The sequence below is a fragment of the Bos mutus genome, chromosome 7 (assembly GCF_027580195.1).
Source record: "Bos mutus isolate GX-2022 chromosome 7, NWIPB_WYAK_1.1, whole genome shotgun sequence".
NCBI classification, from domain to species: Eukaryota; Metazoa; Chordata; class Mammalia; order Artiodactyla; family Bovidae; genus Bos; species Bos mutus.
The window spans coordinates 107,118,244-107,136,523 of NC_091623.1; the positions used below are offsets into that span (position 1 = coordinate 107,118,244).

An 18,280-nucleotide genomic window follows, 5' to 3' on the forward strand; every position below is an offset into this window, starting at 1 on the left:
ACTTGTGACTTCTATCTTTTTCGAAGGCAAATACATTTAAAGATAGTTAATCATTTTCACAGCCTTCTCTCCTCCTCATCTGCTCTTTTCTTTTTCTCTTGCCTTTCTCCCTCCTTCCTTTTAAGCAATGATCTAGTCTTTTGTTACCAGCTTGTGGGATGTGGTGGGATGGATAAAATTATAATGGAAGAAATGGAAGGCTACCCTGTCTCAATAACAGAGGTGATCAGAGGGGAGGCAGTCTAAGCATGAAGAGAAATTCGTGCAGACATCTTTGATAGAAAAAAGAAATTGAGATTGTTCCTTATGTGATAAGAGACATGTAAAGAAGTGGTACATGTGATAAACTGTGTATTTCCATATTCTATGTCCACAGAAGACTTTTGGCAAACTGTTGTATTATATCTTAAGATTTGAGGATAATTGTGTTTATATATCTTAGATGCATACCTAGGCTAGTGTTAGAATCTTCTGAGTTGAGTCAGGTGATCCCATCTTCTTTTCTAGTTACAATGATAATCATTCTTTGTGTGTGTGTGTGCATGGTATATATGTACATACACATACTTACATGTGTAGGTATTGTATATATTTTCTCTATACACACATACAATTTGTTGAGTGTTGTATACTTGTTCTACATATGTATAGGGATATATATATATATATATATATATATAGATAATATATATATGATGATCTATATATATGGATGATCTATATATATGGAGGGCAGTGGGGAGAGAGAGACAGATGGAGAGAGGAGAAAGAGAGCCCTCCAAAACCACCACTCATGGCATGCTTATGGTGAGTGCATCAGGCATTGTACTGTAAGGTTTGAAAAGTCACAAATACAACTGATAACAACCATCTGGATTAGAGATTTCTGTTATGGGAAGCCAGATAAGAGACAAGTAAAAATATTTTTTTAAGGTTGCATAGCAAGAAGGGGTCAGGGTCCAGACCCTTTCCTAGACTTACTAGAATTTAAGTCTGTGCTCACCTATTGTGTAGTACAGCGGGTCTGTATCAGCCTAGGAGCACAGGGCATGTCCAAGAGAAACTGGAGAATATCTCAGACAATTCAACTGACAACTCATTTGCTGTCAATTTAATATGCCTCAAAGAAAAAAAGTGCTTATAACCAAAGGCTTCTGGCAATTGGCAGAGCAAGGTAGCTGAGGTGTTGGCCTGGCTTCCTACTTGTGGCACCACAGGCCTCATCATTTGTGCAAGATGGAGGCCCAGAGCTGATGAAAAATTATTTGTAGCCACAAGCTTTCTTTTATTGATTTTCTGAATTTCTCACTGATACAATAAGTGTGGTGCACACTTTTAATTGATCATGAATAGGCCTTCCTAGCAGGATGAAGTACATATGCTTTCTGTCTGGTTTATGTAAAAACCTTCAGTGCCAATGCTTTAAGCTCTCATGTTCATGCTCCTCATAGTACCTTTGAAAGTGTGCTAACAGACTGATGAAAATGTGAGGGTGGTATTTCAAAAACACACTTCTCTTCCCTTTATTCAAGTTTTTTTTTTTTTTTTTGTAAAGGGAGATAGGTTGTTTTTCCTTCTTTGATTCGAAGGGCATCTTTAAAGCAGATTAAGTATGATTGCTATTATACTTAAGTTCACAGTTCACGTACTGCTGAAGCTTGGCTTGCAGAATTTTGAGCATTACTTTACTAGCGTGTGAGATCAGTGCAATTGTGCGGTAGTTTGAGCATTCTTTGGCATTGTCTTTCTTTGGGATTGGAATGAAAACTGATCTTTTTGAGTCCTGTGGCCACTGCTGAGTTTTCCAAATTTGCTGGCATATTGAGTGCAGCACTTTCACAGCATCATCTTTCAGGATTTGAAATAGCTCAGCTGGAATTCCATCACCTCCGCTAGCTTTGTTCGTAGTGATGCTTTCTAAGGCCCACTTGACTTCACATTCCAGGATGTCTGGCTCTAGGTGAGTGATCACACCATCGTGATTATCTGGGTTGGGAAGATCTTTCTTGTACAGTTGTGTGTATTCTTGCCACCTCTTCTTAATATCTTCTGCTTCTGTTAGGTCCACACCATTTCTGTCCTTTATTGAGCCCATCTTTGCATGAATGTTCCCTTGGTATCTCTAATTTTCCTGAAGAGATCTCTAGTCTTTCCTATTCTGTTGTTTTCCTCTATTTCTTTGCATTGATCGCTGAGGAAGGCTTTCTTTTCTCTCCTTGCTATTATTTGGAACTCTGCATTCAGATGCTTATATCTTTCCTTTTCTCCTTTGCTTTTCTCTTCTCTTCTCTTCACAGCTATTTGTAAGGCCTCCTCAGACTTGGCAGAGATGATACCATTTAATTAAAAGCACTAAAAGGAAACTGCCTGGGATCAAGTGTAGGCTCCTCCACTTTGTTGTAATTCACTGAACTGCTGCCAGCCTTGGTTTTTTCATTTGTGGGATGGGGGTGATTCTCATGCCCACTTGATACAGAGTGAAGATCAAGTGAAATTATGCTTGTGAAGCGCTTGCTGGTTCCTTACAATACTGGGTAAATAGTAAACTGCCATTTTGGGTTGTAGAGATTATATGAGGGATGACAATCCGGAGCAAAAAGAGTAACATTATATCCCATTTATGTGGCCTCTGAGTCATTATGTATATCTATGCATCCACCTAACTGTAGCTGAAAGCAAAATACTGTCATTTTTTAAAAACTGTATCAGTTTCATTATAAGAATTTGGAAACGGTCAAAGAAGTTGACCCTATTGTCAAAAATAATGATAATAATAATAATTTAATTAATATGCAGGAAATTATATTGAGAAAAAAATTGTCGCTTAATGTAGATGTTACATTTTATCTGTCCAGAGTCATTGAAAGCCAGCCTGAAACTATTTAGCATTTTTACAGGTATCAGCAAGTTTAATTATCTGAGGAATGGTAAGGAGCTGAGTTCCTTTATGCCCCTCTCCAATTTGTGATGCTGTTGTAACAGTTTTCACGAGACTTGGGTATATGTCTTTATTTTAGTGTGCTTTTGGAAGTCTCAGTTTCCATAGTAAAAATTTAAGGTCAGAAATGTTGCAAATATGTGCTAACTAACAGTGCTTTTCCTGTAAAGTACAAATTAGTCTATCACCAACCTGCTGTAAGGTAGAAAATCCTCTGTTGCTGTTTAGTTGCTAAGTTATGTCCAACTCTTTGCAATCACATGGTGTGTAGTCCACTAGGCTCCTTTGTCCATGGGAATCTCCAGGAAAATCCTGGGGTGGGTTGCCATTTTTTTCTGTAGGGGATCTTCCAACCCAGGGATTAAACCTGTGTCTCCTGCATTGTCAGGTTGGTTCTTTACCACTGTGCCACCTGGGAAGCCCCTAGAAAAATCTATAAACACCTCCAAAAATGTTATCAAAGGGAAATGGAAAGCTGCTTTTGAGGGTAGGGTTTGTCCCTGTTTCTCACTGTCACCACTGCGTGTGATAAGTTGGGTAGTGAGGATAAGAACCTTTCCAGTACTGTCCGGATACGTGGGGATATGTGTATGGTGTGTATATTTCCTCCTCTGGAATCTTTCTTTCAATACATTCTTTCTTAGGCTGGTTTTATGCAAGTGTTAGTATTTCTCACGGTTCCCTTTTGTATTCATCCATTTCCTTTGGATATGGAAATGATGTTTTTTGTATTTTCCGGGCCTCCTAGCATATCAGCAGAACAGTGGCTGACTTATCAAGTCTTAGGATGGCTCTTTTCTTATGGTTTTCCACAGCCTTCACTGAATTTACCCTGAAATTCATCATGCATTGAAATTTTATCTCAGATAATAAATATCTTAGTGTCAAACATGAAAGCATCAGCAGAACTGCTTTGTGAAAAGAAAAGACTCTTGCTGGGAAATCCAGTGTGTCTCTTCTCATAGACAGCTTGGTTTATTTCTTTATTCAGCCAATGTATGGTGAGCATCTATTGTGAGCTAGGGGCTGTGCCAAGTTTGCTACTTATTATCTGCATGATACTTTTCCTCTCTTGGATTTCAATTTCCTTGTATGCAAAATGGGAGTTTGAGTCAAATAAGCCTAGATTTCAGCAAATAGTGCTGTATTTAATTTAAAATAAGCTGATAATTAATGTTGACATAGCAACATTTTCTGAACATATTTGACAATTATCTTTAAGGATCAATTGAAACATAGAACATGAAGATTCAAAGAGATTGAGCTAAAGAAATTATAAAAATTCTGTATAAGTCTACTTGTTGACTTTTAGCACTTTATTACCATGAGATTTCAGAAGACCATTTAGAAAGCCTTATTTGGGATATTATCTAATTTTTCCCTCTATATATTCAAGAGATCTCTTTCTTTATTTCTACCTCCAATACTGGCCATTAAGAGACTATCTCATTTTACAGATGAGGAAACTGAGGAGCAGAGAAGTCAAGTAATTTTCTTAAAACCACACTGGTAGGATAAGAAACTTTCTTTGGGTTGGACTCATAAAATGCCTGTAATGAGCCCAACTCTATTCACCAAACTTTTTACCCTGCCCTGAAGGATACCTGCTTTAATGTTCTTTGATGATTTTAATGCTTCTGAAAGTGGCAGCATCCCTTTTGCTCTTATTTTTTTCTAACTCAAACAACTACCATTTTATGAATAGACTCCTTTTGACAGTTACTGAAAAGAAGATGTGTGTTTCTCCCCTTGAGTATGACATTTTGCAGTTTGTTTACTTGAGTTGAATTTTACCCAAGGCCTTTGAAACTACAGAATTTCATTTGTTGCTGTGTTCCAGTCTTGTACAGATGTAGGTCTTATTAGGCAGGTTAAAATACCCTCCTCCTCAACCCATTACCACCACCACCAGTGATGACAAAATGGCTATTTGAACTTTTCCTGCAGTTTGATGTATGTAATTTTCATGATGCAAATCTAACATCATTTAAATATCTATCCTCTTCAAATTCTTATCAAGTGATCTCAGAAAGGTTTTCTCTTCAACTTGCTCATTGCTTCCTCTTTGCTGCTAAACCTGTCCCCATGCTGCCCTACTCTGCCATTTCTTTTTTATGACACTTTCCGATGTTCACACTAGCAACTTCCTCAGATTTAGTCTGGATTGCAGACTTGGTACATTCCCATCCTATATAGTGGGTTGGCCAAAAAGTTTTGTCGAGTTTTTCCATGATATTTATTGTGAGGATCACATGGAATTTGAAAACTGTACCACCCTCAAAAACTGTCCAGACTTTCCCAATCCATCCCCCTCCTATTCCCTCCTGCTTTTTTACATCATCTCTTTGACAGTTTCCCTCCCTTCTCCCCACAGGCTCTCCACAGGCTGTGGTGACCCTCTCCATTTTTCCAAAAAATATGCCATGTTTTCTTAAGTCACCACTAATTTGCTCCTGCTGGTGGTTTTGCCATTTCCTACCCACTGCACCTCTGCACATTCATGAAAACTCCTTCATCTTTTAAGATCCAATTCATTGAAAGCTTCTGAGACTCTCTTGAGCCAATGTCATTTCTTGTCTTTCGACTTCACTGCATTTTTTTTCAAACCTGATTGTAACTCTTACTGTGAAGAGACATTATTATAATATATATATTATGTATATTGATTAGCATTATTATTATATATTTTATATATTATATTATAATTGTTACTAATATATATTAATTAACATATATGTTTATAAGTATATTATTATATTAAAATGACTGGGTTTCTAAGTCAGTCTCCATCAGTGGAAAGCAAGATGTTCAGGACAGAGTTTCTTGGGGACTTCCCTGTTCATCCAGTGGTTATGATTCCATGCTTTCAATGCAGGGTGCACTGAAAGGAAATAAGGAACTAAGTCAGAAACTAATATCCCACATGTGCTGTGGTGTCACCAAAAAAGAAAAAAGACATTTTTTTTTCTTGAATGTATCTTCTGTTTCTCAGTTCTTCCTGGAACACAGTAGGTCCTCAACAGACACTGGAATGGCACAACTGTGCTTAAATGCATTGCAGAATGGATTTAATTTAGAAGTAGTTCTTTTTCCCCCTGGTTAATTAGTTCATTTTGGATTTTTAAGTTCTTTTATTTTTGGTGGTCATTTTTGTTTTGAATTTTATTTGCTTGTCCTGATGTTTATATAATTATATTAGAGATATATCCTTATTTTCCTCCTGGCTACAGTGTCTATTCTTATTATCTTTTTTTCTCCTATGTATCACTGTGCTTTGCAGCCTCTTTTAAGTCCTCATGACCCTGACTAGGCAAGGTTAGCACTCATCTAGCACATATGCTACCTCCCACCTTTCCTGTGCCCTTGGCAGACATCACTAGTTAATCCCAGTTTAGGAATCTTAGAATCTTCCCAACACATCACTCCAGAAATGCCATGTGATTGAAAAAACATGTCAGAAAATTAATAACTGTAATAATGGTTTATATTTCTTTTTCTGGAAACGGGAACTCTTCAGTTCAGTTGCTCAGTCATGTCCAACTCTTTGCGACCCCATGGAGTGCAGAACTCCAGGCCTCCCTGTCCATCACCAACTCCCAGAGTTTACCCAAACTCATGTCCATTGAGTCAATGACGCCATCCAACCATCTCATCCTCTGCCTTCCCTTCCTCCTCCTGGCCTCAATCCTTCCCAGCATCAAGGTCTTTTCCAATGAGTCAGTTCTTCACATCAGGTGGCCAAAGTATTGGAGTTTCAGCTTCAGCATCAGTCCTTCCACTGAATATTCAGGACTGACTTCCTTTAGTCATTTAGGACTAAATCCAACTGACTGGTTGGATCTCCTTGCAGTCCAAGGGACTCTCAAGAGTCTTCTCTAACACCACAGTTCCAAAGCATCAATTCTTCGGTGCTCAGCTTTCTTTATAGTCCAACTCTCACATCCATATACGACTACTGGAAAAACCATAGCCTTGGCTAGATGGACCTTTGTTGGCAAAGTAATGTCTCTGCTTTTTAATATGCTGTCTAGGTTAGTCATAACCTTCTTTCCAAGGAATAAGTGTCTTTTAATTTCATGGCTGCAGTCACCATCTGCAGTGATTTTGGAACCCAAAAATAAAGTCTGCTCTTACCAGCTGTGTTATGAGTATAAATCAGTTTTCTATTGGACTTTTCTATGTTATTTGAAAATAATTGAATATTGACATTAATTGATATTAGCATGGAAGGTAAAACTCACTTGCCATTTCTGGACTGGAAGATTTTTTTGCAGAGCTTCCAGTTACTCTTTCCAAGGTTAGGACCTGATTGCTTTTAGAACAAATACATACTCCTTACCTTCCTTATTTCTGAAGCTTGAGTCCTTCCTTAAGAAATTATGGATCTTATATTAGAATTCTGGGAAAGTTTAACAAGCCACCAGACTTGATCCATTAAGACTTAAGAAGTCAAGACGCACTTCTGCAACATTTTACCAAATATAAGATGACTGAAGAGCTGTTTCTATAGTTTGAAAATACTATTAATGTTAAAGCCTGGAAATTTTCCAGGTTTTAAAACACTACTTTTAACAGATAATTTTCAAACTAGAGTCCTGAAGGCTAGGTTTAGTGGTAAAGATATCTAGATTGTGTGTCTGACAGGTGGTATCTTATCTCTGAGCAATATTTTAATGTAATTATTTTTGGTCTAACAAATTATACAGAAAAGTCTGATGGAAAATCAATTTAAAACTATAATACAGTTGGTAAAATCTCCATTCCCCAGAAACAACTATAATCCATTTGTTGTGGTTACTAATTTTCTGACATCTTTCTTCTATCAGTTTCTATAATGAAAGCACAGAATTTCTTCCCAGAAAAGGATTTCCACAAGTACGTATACATGGTCTAGATACAATTTGAGGATGTATCAGTGTTTGGATTCACTTAACTCCATATCTGGATTAAAAGTTTGGAACCCTTCCTATAGTGATATAGAAAGCCTTGTGACCCTAATTTTAAGTAGTGTCCTTCCTCTTTTAATATTTCTTATAAATGGTCCTGCAGGATGTATTCTGCTGTCTCTGACTGCTTCATGCATAATGATAGTTTTGAGATATATCCATGTTCTTGTGTATATTAATAGATTGTCATTATTGTCCTAAAGTATCAGTGTGTGAATTTATCATAATTTTTTGTTCATTCTCCTTTTGATGGACATCTTCGCTGTTTTCAGTTTGAGAATATTAAAAACCGTGCTGTTGTAAGCATTTGTGAACCAATCTTTGTGTGAAAATAAATTTTAATTTCTTTCAAGGTAAATATCAGTGAGTCATGTGGTAGGTGTACAGTTACTTTTATAGGGAACTACAAAATTGTTCTTAAATAGAGTTCACTCCCATTTGATACTCTCCCAAGGGATGGATGAGAAATATGATTGTTCCATCTATCTGCTAAGGTTATATTGTTAACCTTGTTAATTTTATCCATCTAGTTGTGTGAAATTGTATCTCTTCTTGTTTTAATTTGTACTTCCCTGTTAGCTATTAATGATAAGTACTTTAACTTTTGCTTACTGGTCATGTCTTTACATCTTTTGTAAAGAGTCTGTTCAGTTTTTTTTTAATCCAATATTATTTGTGTTGTCTTTTTAATAATTGAGTCATATGACCTACCTCTTTAAATATTCTGGATATACGTTCTGTGTCTTTTACATATTGCAGATAGGTTCTTCCAGTCTGTTACTTGACTTTTCATTTCCTTGATGTGTGTGTGTTCTGGAGGGCAAGGATTTTTCATTTATTTATTCACAGTTTCAGTTGATGATCTATGCTTTTTGTGTCTTTGCCTGAATCAAAATCACAAAGATATTTTCCTAGGTTTACTTCCAGAAGTTTTACAACTCTTGCTTTTCCATTTAGGATTGTGGATTAAGTTTTACGTTTTGGTCTTTTCTAGTTTCAAATTCAACACAATGGATTATAGGTTCATCAGAAGTTTGACTAGTTTCCCATAGTCTGAAAGAAAGAAAGAAAGAAAGAAAGAAAGTGAAGTCGTACAGTTGTGTCCGACTCTTTGCGGCCCCATGGACTGTAACCCACCAGACTCCTCCATCCATGGGGTTTTCCAGGCAAGAGTGCTAGAGTGGGTTGCCATTTCCTTCTCCAGGGCATCTTCCTGACCCAGGGATCGAACCCAGGTCTCCCGCCACGCAGGCAGACGCTTTACCGTCTGAGCCACCAGGGAAGCCATAGTCTAAGCAAAGGCTATCCTTCTTTGGCAGGATTTGTACTCTGCCCGCTCTCCCTCCATTGTCAGCAACTGCCCTCAAGGATGAAATTATCCTCTGGAGTGAGATTCTATTGTGTTCCTTTCAATGTGTCTTCAGTGTCTTTAAAGAGATTTGTGCGTCATGATTATCTGGCCAGTCATTATAGTTGTAGCAGGAGTGACATTTGTTTATATTATTCTGCACTCTAGCCATGAGTGAAACTTTCACTCCTCCATTTTTAAATAAAAAAAAAAACCATCTGATTTATTAAAAAAAAAACAGTGGAACAGGAGAAAAAAAAACATAGTTATGAAAAAGAGACAAATATTAATAATATGTGAAATCCCTACCAAGCTAGACAATGTGAAGGACAAAAGAGTATATTTAAAATTCTCTCATCAGTATCCTTGTTAAGAGTTAAAAAGATAATCCACCCGTAAGACAAGTACAGAACAGGATAAAGAAGGAACAATTAGATAATAAGAAATATCTCTTGTAAATTCAGTATTTTTCATTAATGAAAGTTTGAAAATATAGATCTCCTAGGACATGGAAAAAAGAAATCTAGTACTAATAAGTCAAATATAGAACAGTGTAGGAATCCTTCATCTCATTAAAAAGATCTCCAGAGGTGACAGATAAATTTGATGAATTGGGAGTATTTGATTATTAAAGAAATGTAAATGTCATATCATAGAGAGACAATTGGTTGAATGTATATCTCACAAGCCAGGTGACAAAATGGGAAGTAAATACATGTTCCTGATGTGTCAGCTTCAAGTTTCAGAATTCTAAGAATAAAGGGAGAAAAGAAAACATTTTACAAATTTTTTGTTTTAAACTGATATCAAACTTTTTATCAGCAACATTAGAATCACACTGAACAATTTCTTGTGCTTTCTCAGGAAAAACTATTTTGAGCCTAGAATTTGGTTCTAAGCCAAACAGTAAGTGAAAATAATATTTTAAAACATCAAGATATTGAAATCTTTCATGCACCCTTTCTGAGTATATTCCTGAAAATTAAGAATGAAATTATAGAGATAATTAGTAAAGGTTCCAAGAAATGGTGAGGCCAATGAAGAGTCTCTCCAAAAAGTCACACATGACAGTTGTGCAGGTTTAGAAAGTTTTTGGTCAAAATTGAAGAAGTCCAGGAATTCTAGGAAGATATCTTCAAGAAGGAAATATTTGCCAACGAGCTGAGGGATGGGATGTGAAGAAACTGTGTCTGTTGTCTTCAAAGAAAAGAAGAGAGACAATTCAAACCACACACTCAGCAAAAACAAGAAGTGTATTAGGAAATCACAGTCCAAATCAAAAGCATAACAACAACAACAACAACAAAAAGAATCTCTTTGACTTTTGTGGTTTAAGTTATGGCATTAAATCTGAAGAGAAATAAGTGCCATTTTAGTATACTACCTGGCTGTCCAATGAACAATTTATATAGTCATAATAATCTCTTTTCAAACTTTAGGATGCACCTATAAAGCAAGCACACCAGCAAGTTAACCAAATGTTATAAACCCTGACAATGAAAGTAAGGGCAAGTTTGACAGCTGATGTTAGGTATAGAGTCAAAGCTGAAATAAAGGTGGCTTCATGAATATCTTTAGCAAAATGGAAGGGTAAGATTTTCCCACATGAGATAAATGAAATGTGACAAAGTTTTATGTTTTAAATGTATTTATTTTTTAAAATCAATTTATTTTAACTGGAGCCTAATTACTTTACAATATTGTTGTGGTTTTTGCTATACATTGACATGAATCAGCCATAGGTCTACATGTGTCCCGCATCCTGAACCCCCCTCCCACCTCCCTGCCCATTGCATCCCTCTGGGTTGTCACAGTGCACCGGCTTTGAGTGCCCCATTTCATGCACCAAACTTGGACTGGTCATCTATTTCACATTTGGTAATATACATGTTTCAGTGCTAGTCTCTCAAATTATCCCACCCTCTCCTTCTCCCATAGGGTCCAAAAGTCTGTTCTTTATATCTGTGTCTCTTTTGCTGTCTCACATATGGGATTGTCGTTAGCATCTTTCTAAATTCCATGTATGTGCGTTTATATAATGTATTGGTGTTTTTCTGTCTGACTTAGTTCACTCTAATGAGCTCCAGTTTCATCCACCTCAGATGCATTCTTTTTAATATCTGAGAGATATTCCATTGTGTATATGTACCACAACTTTCTTATTCATTTGTCTGCCAGTGTACATCTAGGTTGCTTCCATGTCCTAGCTACTGTAAACAGTGCTGCAATGAACATTGGGGTACATGTGTCTCTTTCAATTCTTGTTTCCTCAGTGTGTACGCCCAGCAGTGGGATTGCTGGGTAATATGGCAGTTCTATTTCCAGTTTTTAAAGGAATCTCCACACTGTTCTTCATAGTGGCTGTACTAGTTTGCATTCCCACTAATAGTGTAAAGAGGGTTCCCTTTTCTCCACACCCTCTCCAGCATTTATTGCTTGTAGACTTTTGGATAGCAGCCATTCTGACCGGTATAAGGTGGTACCTCATTGTGGTTTTGATTTGCATTTCTTTGACAATGAATGATGTTGAGCATCTGTATGTCTTCTTCAGAGAAGTATCTGTTAAGTTCTTTGGCCCAATTTTTAATTGGGTCATTTTATTTTATTTTTTTTTTTGGTATTGAGCTGCATGAACTGCTTGTATATTTTTGAGATTAATTCTTTATCAGTTGCTTTGTTTGCTATTAATTTCTCCCCTTCTGAAGGCCATCTTTTCACCTTGCTTATAGTTTCCTTCGTTATGCAAAAGCTTTTGCTTTAGGTCCCAGTTGTTTATTTTTGTTATATTTCCGTTACTCTGGGAGGTGGGTCATAGAAGATTGTTCTGTGATATATGTCAGAGAGTGTTCTGCCAATGTTTTCCTCTAGGGGTTATATAGTTTTTGGTCTTACATTTAGATCTTTAATCCATTTTGAGTTTATTTTTGTGTATGGTGTTAGAAAGTGTTCTAGTTTCATTCTTTTACAGATGGTTGACCAGTTTTCCCAGCACCACTTGTTAAAGAGATTGTCTTTTCTCCATTGTATATTTCTGCCTCCTTTGTCAAAGATAAGATGTTCATAGGTACGTGGATTTATCTCTGGACTTTCTATTTTGTTTCGTTAATCTATATTTCTGTCTTTGTGCCAGCACTATACTGTCTTGATGACTGTGGCTTTGTAGTATAGTCTGAAGTCAGGCAGGATGATTCCTGCAGTTCCATTCTTTCTCAAGATTGCTTTGGCTATTCAAGGTTTTTTTCCATTTCTGTACAAATTGTGGAATTATTTGTTCTAATTCTGTGAAAAATATCATTGGTAGCTTAATAGGGATTGCATTGAATCTATAGATTGCTTTGGGTAGTATACACATTAACTATATTGCGTCTTCCGATCTGTGAACATGCTATATTTATTTATCTATTTGTGTCATCTTTGATTTCTTTCATCAGTGTTTTGTAGTTTTCTATATATAGGTCTTTTGTTTTTTGAGGTAAGTTTGTTCCTAAGTATTTTATTCTTTGTGTCACAATGGTGAATGGTATTATTTCCTGAATTTTTCTTTCTGTTTTCTCATTGTTAGTGTATATTAATGCAAGGGATTTCTGTGTGTGAATTTTATATCCTGCAACTTTACTATATTCATTGATTAGCTCTAGTAATTTTCTGGTGGTGTCTTTGAGGTTTTCTATGTAGAGGATCATGTCAACTGCAAACAGTGAGAGTTTTACTTCTTTTCCAATCAGGATTCCTTTTATTTCTTTTTCTTCTCTAATTGTTGTGGCTAAAACTTCCAAAACTATGTTGAATAGTAGTGGTGAGAGTGGGCATCCTTGTTTTGTTCCTGACTTTAGGGTACATGCTTTCAAATTTTTGCCATTGACGATAATGTTTACTGTGGGTTTATCATATATGCCTTTTATTATGTTGAGGTATGTTCCTTCTATGCCTGCTTTTGGGAGAGTTTATACCATAAATTGATGTGTTGAATTTTGTCAAAGGCTTTCTCTGCATCTACTGAGATAATCAAATGGTTTTAATCTTTTAATTTGTTAGTGTGGTGTATCACATTGATTTATTTGCAAATATTAAAGAATCCTTGCATCCCTGGGATAAAGCCCACTTGGTCATGATGTATGATCTTTTTAATATGTTGTTGGATTCTGTTTGCTAGACTTTCGTTAGTGATATTGGCCTGTAGTTTTCTTTATTGGTGGCATATTTGTCTAGTTTTGGTGTTAGGGTGATGCTGGCCTCATAAAATGAGTATAGGAGTTTACCTTCCTCTGCAATTTTCTGGAAGAGTCTGAGTAGGATAGATGTTAGCTCTTTTCTAAATTTTTGGTAGAATTCACCTGTGAAGGCATCTGATCCTGGGCTTTTGTTGGAAGATTTTTGATTACAGTTTTGATTTCTGTGCTTGTGATGGGTCTGTTAAGATTTCCTATTTCTTTCTGGTTCAGTTTTGGAAAGTTGTACTCTTTTAAGAATTTGTCCATTTCCTCCAAATTGTCCATTTTATTGGATATAGTTGCTGATAGTAGTCTCTTATAATCCTTTGTATTTCTGTGTTGTCTGTTGTGATTTCTCCATATTCATTTCTAATTTTGTTGATTTGATTCTTCTTCCTTTTTTTCATGATTAATCTGGCTAATGGTTTTTCTATTTTATTTATCTTCTCAAAGAACCAGCTTTTAGTTTTGTTGATTTTTGTTGTAGTCTCTTTTGTTTATTTTTCATTTATTTCTGCTCTAATTTTTATGATTTCTTTTCTTCTACTAACCCTAGGGTTCTTCATTTCTTCTTTTTCTAGTTGATTTAGGTGTAAAGTTAGGTTATTTGTTTGATTTTTTCTTATTTCTGGAGGTAAGCTTTTATTGCTATGAACCTCCCCCTTAGCACTGCTTTTACTGAATCCCATAGGTTTTGAGTGTTGTGTTTTCCTTTTCTTTTGTTTTTATTCATATTTTGATTTCTTTTTTGATTTCTTCTGTGATGTGTTGGTTATTCAGAAGCATGCTGTTTAGCCTCCATATGTTTGTATTTGTAATAGTTTTTTCCCTGTAGTTGGCATCTAATCTTACTGCATTGTGATCAGAAAAGATGCTTTAAATGATTTCAATTTTTTTGAATTTACCAAAGCTAGATTTACAGCTCAGGATGTGATCTATTGTGGAGAATGTTCTGTGTGCACTTAAGAAAAAGGTGAAATTCATTGTTTTGGGGTGAAATGTCTATGGGTATCAATTAGGTCTAACTGGTCCATTGTATCATTTAAAGCCTGTGTTTTCTTGCTAATTTTCAGTTTGGTTGATCTATCCATATGTGTGAGTGGGGTATTAAATTCTCCCACTATTATTGTGTTACTGTTAATTTCCCCTTCCATACTCATTAGCATTTGCCTTATGTATTGAGGTGCTCTTATGTTGGGCACATACATAATTGTTATATCTTCTTTTGGATTGTCCTTTGATCATTATATAGTGTCATTCTTTGTCTCTTTTCCTGGCCTTTATTTCAAAGTCTACTTTATATGAGTATTGCTACTCTTGCCTTCTTTTGGTCTCCATTTGCATGAAATATCTTTTTCCAGCCCTTCACTTTCAGTCTGTATGTGTCCCTTAGTTTGAGGTGGGTCTCTTGTAGACAGCATATATAGGGGTCTTGCTTTTGTATCCACTCAGCCAGTTTTTCGGAGAAGGTGATGGAACCCCACTCCAGTACTCTAACCTGGAAAATCCCATGAATGGAGGAGCCTGGTGGGCTGCAGTCCATGGTGTCGCTAAGAGTCGGACACGACTGAGTGACTTCACTTTCACCTTTCACTTTCATGCATTGGAGAAGGAAATGGCAACCCACTCCAGTGTTCTTGCCTGGAGAATCCCAGGGATGGGGGAGCCTGGTGGGCTGCCATCTATGGGGTCACACAGAGTCAGACATGACTGAAGTGACTTAGCAGCAGCCAGTCTTTGACTTTTGGTTGGGGCATACAACCCATTTAGATTTAAGGTAATTATTGATAAGTAGGATCTTGTTGCCACTTACTTTGTTGTTTTGGATTTAAGTTTATAAACCTTTTCTGTGTTTCCTGTCTACAGAAGATCCTTTAGCATTTGTTGAAGAGCTAGTTTGGTGATGCTGAATTCTCTCAGCTTTTGCTTGTCTGTAAAACTTTTGATTTCTCCTTCATAGTTGAATGAGATCCTTGTTGGGTATAATAATCTGGGCTGTAGATTTTTCTCTTTCATCACTTTAAGTATGTCCTGTCATTCCCTTCTGGCCTGAAGAGTTTCTATTGAAAGATCAGCTGATATCCTTCTGGGGATCCCCTTGTGTGTTATTTGTTGCTTTTCCCTTACTGCTTTTAATATTTGCTCTTTGTGTTGATCTTCATTAGTTTGATTAATATGTGTCCTGGGGTGTTTTGCCTTGGGTTTATCCTGTTGGGACTCTCTGGGTTTCTTGGACTTGGGTGGCTATTTCCTTCCCCATTTTAGGGAAGTTTTCAACTGTTATGTACTCAAGAATTTTCTCATGCCCTTTCTTTTTTTCTTCTGGAACTCCTATGATTTGAATGTTGGGGCATTTAACATTGTCCCAGAGGTCTCTGTGGTTGTCCTCATTTCTTTTAATTCTTTTTTATTTTCTGCTTCATTTATTTCCACCATTCTATCTTCCACCTCAAATATCCTATCTTCTGCCTCAGTTATTCTACTGTTGGTTCCCTCCAGAGTGCTTTGGATCACAGTTATTGCATTATTTATTATTGATTGACTTTTATTTCTTCTATGTCCTTGTGAAACATTTCTTGCATCTTCTCAATCCTTGTCTCTAGTCTATTGATCTGTAACTCTATTTTGTTTTCAAGATTTTGGATCATCTTTACTATCATTATTCTGAATTCTTTTTTTCAGGTATACTCCCTATCTCCTCCTCTTTTGTTTGGTTTGGCGGGAATTTATCATGTTCCTTTACCTGCTGAATATTTCTCTGCCTTTTCATTTTGTTTAGATTGCTGTGTTTGGCGTGCCCTTTCTGTGTTAGGGTTGCCTCTTTATTGTGGAGTCTGCTCCCTATGGGTGGGGTTGGACTATTGGTTTGTCAAGGTTTCCTGGTCAGGGGAACTTGCGTCTGTGTTCTGGTGGGTGGAACTGAATCTCTTCTCTCTGAAGTGCAACAAAGTGTCCAGTAGTGAATTTTGGGGTGTCTATGGATTTTGCATGGATTTGGGAAGCCTGTCTTTTAATTCTCAGGGCTGTGTTTCTGCTTTGCTGGAAAATTATCGTGGTGTGTCTTGCTCTGGAACTTGTTGGCTCTTGTGTGGAGCTTGGTTTCAGTGTAAGAATGAAGACTTTGGGTGAACTCCTGTCTACCAGTGTTCCCTGGAATCAGGATTTCTCTGATGTCAAGTTTTGGAGTTAAGCCTCCTGCCTCTGCCTTTCAGTCTTATTCTTACAGTAGCCTCAAGACTTCTCCATCCATACAGCACAGATGATAAAGCATCTAGGTTAATGGTGAAACAATTCTCCACACTGAGGGACACCCAGAGAGGTTCACAGAGTTACATCGAGAAGAGAACAGGGAGGAGGGAGATAGAGGTGATAAGGAGAAGAGGGGGAGTCCAAAGGGGAGAGACCAATCTAGCCAGTAATCAGTTCCCTAAGTGTTCTCCACAGCCTGGAACACCCAGAGAGATTCACAGGGTTAAATAGAGAAAAGAAGAGGGAGGGTAGAGATAGAAGTGACCTGGGGGAGAAAAGGGAGAGTCAAAAGGAGAGAACAATCAAGCCAGTAATCATACCCCTAAGTGAAAATGGATACTGAAGATTAGATTCTTAAAGGTACAAAATTGATAACAAATACCAAAAAGCAAAGATTAATAATCTAGAGTAGAGGTTAGATTCTCAAAAATACAATATTAAAAATACAAAGCAAAATCAATCACAAAAATTATAAAAAATATATCTATGAAATTTGCTTTAAAAGTAGGGTCTGTTTTTGCAAAGTAATAGTAGGTTATAAAAATGAAAATTAAAGGAGTAATAAAGAACTTCAATTTGAAAAAAAAGATTAAAAAGTAATAATAGTAAAAGTATATCTAGGAATTTCTCTGGAGCTGTTGTGGGCAGTATGGGGTCAGTTCAATTTCAGATAGTTTCTTGTTCCTGTTCTTGTTCTCAAGGTCTATAGGCCCCCTCCGATGCTTAATCAATGTTAACCACAGGGTTTTAAAATGTTGAACCTATCACTTCCAGAGCGGTTCCCTCTTCTTTGTTTATTTTGGCTTCCTCTGTTTGCAAGTCTCTTCAATGTCTAATTTCCACCCTGACACAAGGGGGCAAAGGTGGTCACTTATTTAGGCTCACTTGTTCAGTTGTGTTGTGGGGAGGGAGGGACACTGCAAACAAATGCTGCTGACGTGTGGGGAATGCTCGCAGTGTATGGACCACACTGGGTTTGCCCCAGCTCAAGGTCGCGTGTGCTTCCTGAGTCTACACTGCTCAGGCTCCAGGGTGCTCTGCAGGGGCACTGTCTAAAGTGGGTCCTGCATTTTGTGCACTTCCAAGGCCTAAGCCGCTCAGGTTCTTGGGTACTCCGCAAGGGCACAGACTTGGTTGGGCATGTGTTTTGTGCCCTTCCCAGGTCAGAGCAGCTTAAGCGACCAGGTGCTTGGTGATTGTGCTGTCCCAGGTGGGCCCTGCATCTTAATCACCTCCCTGGCCCTGGCCGCTCAGTATCCTGGGTACACCATGGGAGCACTGTCTCAGGTGTGCTGTGTGTCTCCTCTGGGGAGATGATCTCAGGCTGCAACCCTCTTGGCAGATGTCAACTGTCCAGGATCCCAGGAAGATTGGGTAGCAACTTGGAGCCTTTCAAAGTTTGGTGAAGGATGCCAGTCTCTGTGACTGAGATTGCAGCAGCCCCTTGCCTTCCAGCTCTGGCTGTCACCTGCCTGCCTCTCTACGTCTGGGAGGGGGAGGGGCCTACACGCAGCAGGCTAGCTCTCCTTTGGTATTCACTCAATTCTTTGTTCTGTGAGCAGGCCAGGCTGCGCCTTAGAGCCTTTCA

The 18,280-nt window shown here is 37.5% G+C and overlaps 1 protein-coding gene across 1 annotated transcript in view; it reads left to right on the forward strand.

The window, feature by feature from the left end:
* SGCD (sarcoglycan delta) overlaps nucleotides 1-18,280 on the forward strand; it is a 1,106,775-nt gene that overhangs the window by 469,825 nt on the left and 618,670 nt on the right. The gene's annotated exons all lie outside the window — the stretch shown is intronic.